A 5,460-nucleotide genomic window follows, 5' to 3' on the forward strand; every position below is an offset into this window, starting at 1 on the left:
GTCTGGTCCAACTGCTTTCATTTTTCAACTTGAATTTAATCTGACTTGAGTCAAATTGGGAGGACAGTCTTCTCTTACCCTCCTTGGGCTCCTTCCTCCCCTGACTTACCTAAAAGGAAACGGGGGGATTTTGCAGTCCAAAAGGACAGGCTTCACGTCCTGAGAAAGGCCAAGGCCCCAACTGTACCCTAGGATTTGGGCAATTATCTGTTTGAGGAATCTGTCCCCTCCCGTTCGAGGTCAGGATGGTGATCATGTCTCATGGGGATGAAGCATGAAGGCCATCCCACCTGGCCTCCCTGCCTCCAAATTGTCCTCCAACTCAGCAAGCCCAGTAACCACCAGTGCCATCCTTTGAAATTCCATTCTGACCACAGCCCACTTGAATTCCCAGCCCTGCTTCAATACCCTGCGGGGGCTCCCACCGCCATCTGGAGAGAGCCCAGAGTTTTTGGATGCCCACAAGGGTCTGTATTTTCTGGCGTAACACGTCAGCCTCACCTTCATCCCATCTTGCACTCTGTGTCCAGCAGGACTGCCCCTTCCCTGCATGGCCCCAAGCCTCCCTCCTCCTGGGCTTTGAGTAGGCCAGCTGGCTGGCAGAGGCTCAGGGTTTTGTTATCATTCTGCAACCAAAGAGTTACAGAGGACTCCTGCCGGCACCATTTTGCCTGTATCCATGGTGACCATTCTTGTTTGTTTCACTTCGCTTTCCTTTACATTGCTTCTTTTGTTCAAGTGGTACCTGAACATGGCTAAATATACGGGCAGTACCAAAGAATAAGCAGAGACAAGAAATGCTGCCCCGGGACCTCACCCACTCGTTTCCTGTCTCAGAAGCAAGCCCTCTTACCAGTTTATGCATCCTTCCAAGAGAGTCTATGCATAAATAAGCACCATATGTAACCTTGAAACATAGAGTATATTATGCATGGTCCTACTTCTCGCTGATTTTCCTTAATATATCAGAGACAATGTGACTTTTGATATAAGAAAAAGAGACCATAAGCCTGAGTTTTGAAATTTGGTTGCATCTGACTGACGGAATTAAATCAAAAGTGTTCTGCTTACATGGGAAAACCATTTTCCCCCAAATTTCGTTGGAATGGGGGGGGGGAGGGAGTAAGGTTATAAAGTTCCTGTCACCTCCTCTTGTGAGCAGGGCTCACCAACCCAGGAACACATCCAATTTCCAAGGTCCCAAATGGTCAAGCAGGCAATTCCCAAATGAGCTTACTCTGGAGGAGATGATGATCCTTTCATTCCAGAGGCCAGCGGCATGGCTGGGACAAGAGCCCTGTGCTCGGTGGGGGAGGCAGGGGAAGGTGGACCAGACCAACCACTGTCCTGTCCACTGCTCCAGCTGGTCCTTCCCACCCTGTGACCTCCTTTGTGACAGGACATCCTTCTGTCTCTGCATTGGAGCAGCTTACTGGAGCCACGGGCACCTGCTGGCTCTGGGGCCACTCTGCCCAGCAAGAGGAGGCAGAGTGGGGCTTCTTGCTGGTCACAACTTAACAGGGCCACAGACATGCTCCCATCCCTTTGGGTCACCTGGCCTGACTGGGGCAAGGAACTCTTGTGCCTTTTAGGGGAAGGAAGGCACACCTTGGTGGTACACAACCTTTCAGCTTTGGCTTTATCCAGAGGGTTCAAAACTGGTGTGTCCCAGAATCCCAGGGGACCTGTCGCCATGCTGATGCCTAGGCTCCAGGCCCCCAGAGGCTGTCTCAGAAGGTCTGGGGTGGGGCCCAAAAGCCTGCATTTTTGAGAGGCTCCCAGAAGACCTGAGGATAAGACTTTTCTTTCATTAGTTATTGAGAAACCAGATCTTAAACTCACTCTCCTGGCCCTGCTTAGTGAGAAGAGGGTAACATGAGGAGGGGATAGGCTCACTTTGGAGCCATAATCTGTACCACCTACGAGCTCTGGGATGCTGAGCAGGCCACTTGCCTTCAGTCCCCTGATGTGATCAACCTCAGAGGTGAAGTTTCAGTAAGATAATGAATGTAAAACACTGAATGTGTGCTTCACACTTAGCAAGCCCTTGACAAGTGGAGGCTATATTTTTATTAGCAGGACTTGCTCCGTCAAAGGGTGGCTCGCTTTAAGTCTTTGGGTACATATGTCTCTCATTTAATTACTTTGAATTTTTGCTATACGAGGAATCAGACCAAGGTTCCATTTCTCTATCTTTGATCACAAAAAGTATTTCAGCAAGTGAGTCTTGAGAAATTGAGATGCCCCTCTTCCATTCCTGTTATTTTCTCTTTCTTATCAACATCCCCTTCCTGCCTCAAACACAGCAGCATTTCTTTCATGCTCTTCATCCTGTCTCTGTGGGCTGGGGGCCAGAGGGTGGAGGGAGTTTCTTCAGTTCAGCAGCCCTGGCTCATATCTTTCCCTTGGGCTGGAGAAGGCAAGTATAAGGACAGTTGTCAAACCAGGAAAATAAAAGGAGACAGAGTTTTTGTGTCATTAATTAAACTCAGAGGGCACTACTGTGCCATCTTGGAGAAGAAGGCAATAGTCTTCACATAATTATCCTTAAAAGAAAATTTTTTTGAACCAAAAGTAGTAGACATTGGGTAGCAGGATTGTTGTAATTTTTCTTTTAGAAACACTTCCAGATGGAAACACCTAACTTACAAAGTTAGGGAGTGATTTTTGCTGGTACAAATTGGGGATTAAAAAATTGACAGGGCTTCCTAGTGCATTCACGTTTCTCAAACAATGTTTGAAGGATATAAAATGGGATGGCACCAGGGATAGGAGAACTAAAATTCAGTTAAAGAGGGGCACCTGGGTAGCTCAGTCAGTTAAGTGTCCGACTTGATTTCTGCTCAGGTCATGATCTCATGGTTGGTAAGATGGAGCCTTGCATCAGGCTCTGTGCTGACAGTGCAGAACCTGCTTGGGATTCTCTCTCTCCTTCTCTCTCTGCCCCTCCCCTGATCACACTGGCACACTCTGTCAATAGAAATAAACATTTGAAAAAAAATTTTAAAAAATCAGCTAAAGAAAGGTAAACCTCACCGCGGTTGCTTGAATTTGCCCTCCACCCTCCTGCCCCAGACCTTTATACATAATGTTTCTCAGCCTAAAGCTCCCCTCCCCTCTTTGCCCCTCTTCCCTGCAAACACAATGTCCCTGTCTCCATAGGCCTAAGGCTTTCATAGCCTTCAAATCTCCATGCAAATCTCCTTTCTCTGAGATGAATGCTGCAGACACACACACACACACACACACACACACACACGCGCGCGCGCGCGCACACACACGCACACACACACTTTCCCCAAGTATCTGCTCATGAGGTGGGAACATGGGCTTGCACATATTCTCCAGCTGGCCCAGATTCCAGCTGATTGGTACAAGTCCATGTTCCTATTTCATGAGTTTGCCAATGGCAGGAGAAAAATCTATGTTTATCATTTGCAAAAACTCCTTCTGCTGATACACTCTTCTCTAGGAAACTCTTAAACTTCCCCCATCAAATATCCTGAAGTTTCGTTTTATTTTTTTGACATATTTTGAGATATTGAAATTTTTTTAATGTTTATTTATTTTTGAGAGAGACAGAGACAGAATGCAAGTGGGTTAGGGGCAGAGAGAGAGAGAGAGAGAGACAGAATCCAAAGCAGGCTCCAGGCTCAGAGCTGTCAGCACAGAGCCCGACGTGGGGCTCCAATTCAAGAGCTGTGAGATCATAACCTGAGCCGAAGTCAGAAGCCCAACCGACTGAGCCACCCAGTCACCCCTGAGATATTTTAATAGTTTCATGGAGGTTAGAAAATATCCTTGGGGCACCTGGGTGGTTTAGTCAGTTAAGAGTCCGATTTTGGCTTGGGTCATGATCTCATGGCTCGAGCCCCACATTGGGCTCTGTGCTGACAGCTCAGAGCCTGGAGTCTGCTTCAGATTCTGGGTCTCCCTCTCTCCCTGACCCTCCCCTGCTTGCTTTCTCTCTTTCTCTCAAAAATAAATAAACATCAAAAAAAGAAAATATCCTTAAAGAAGATAATAATAATAATAATAATAATAGCTACTACCATTGGCTAGGGCTTGCTCTAAGAAGTCATGCCATGCACTCTCTCACTAAATTCCAACCATGGCACCAAAAAGGTGGGGTCTGTTGTCATCTCCATTTTATAAATGAGGAAACTGAGGCCCAGAGAAGTTAAACAACTGCCCATGGTCATACAGCCGGTAAGTACTGGAGTCCAGCATGACTCTTCCATGAGGCACAGTAGGCACAGAGCCTAGGGTTTGTAATACATTTTTTAAAATAATTTTTTAAAGTTTATTTTACTTATTTGGAGAGAGAGAGAGAGAGAGAGAGCACAAGAGGGGTAGAGAGAGAGGGAGACAGAGAATCCCAAGCAGGCTCTGCACTGCCAGCATGGAGCCCGATGTGGGGGTCGAACTCATGAACCGTGAGTGAGATCATGACCTCAGCCGAAATCAAGAGTCAGTCACTTAACTGACAAATCCACCCAGGCTCCCCAGGGTTCATAATACTTTTGAGGGCCATGGAAATGTTTTCTTTCAGAAGAAGGAATAAGATAAAATTTTAGGTTGAAGTAAAAACCTTAATACATAATATTAATATATTTGTATTTATACCAACATAGTTGTAAAATATACTTTTTAATATTTTTTGTGGAAGAAGGGATGCATGAAGGCAAAATGCCTAGGGACCATGAAAGTCATAATGTGGCTCTGCTGGAGTGAAAAACTTAGTTCAGGTCAGTCCGTCTTAAAAGTTTAGGTTTTCACTAGGCCAGTCTAACCCCATTTTACAGGTGAGGAAATTGAGGTCCAAGGCCACACAACAAAGGAATGGCAGAGCCTAGCATAGAACGCAGGTTTCTAGCAGATCAACCAGGGTGCTCTGTGGTTAGACAGCACCACCTGGTGGTCTTGCTGGGTACTTCCCTTAGTCAAAGGACCCTAAACACAGGGTAACAGACTCAAGATATCCCCAGGAAGCAGCCACACAGTCTACCCTTAGGCTCCACACTCAGCAGGAGGGGAGCCAGGACAAGGAGATTTCTTTAGGTTGTCATCAGAATTCACACATTCCCGGCCCCTCACCCCTCTCTCAGGATAACAGTTATCCCTCAGAGTTAATATTCATAAAGTGCTTAGACCAGCCCTGTTCAGCAGGGATATCATGTGAGCCAATATGTAATTTGAAATCTAATAGCCACATGTAAAAAAGCAAAAAAATAAACAGGTAAACTTAATTTTGGTAATATATCTTATTTAACCCAGGGGTCAGTAAATGACAAGCTATAGGTCAAATCTAGCCCACTGCCTATTTTTTTGAGAGAGAGAGAGAGAGGGAGAGAGAGGGAGAGAGAGGGAGGGAGAGAAAACAGTAAGCGAGAGGCAGAGAGACAGAGATAAAACCCCCCAGGAGGGAGGCAGAGAGGGAGAGGGAGAGGGAGAGGGAGA

This window comes from Herpailurus yagouaroundi, unplaced genomic scaffold (genome assembly GCF_014898765.1).
Source record: "Herpailurus yagouaroundi ecotype Mexico unplaced genomic scaffold, PumYag 213, whole genome shotgun sequence".
Taxonomy (NCBI): domain Eukaryota; kingdom Metazoa; phylum Chordata; class Mammalia; order Carnivora; family Felidae; genus Herpailurus; species Herpailurus yagouaroundi.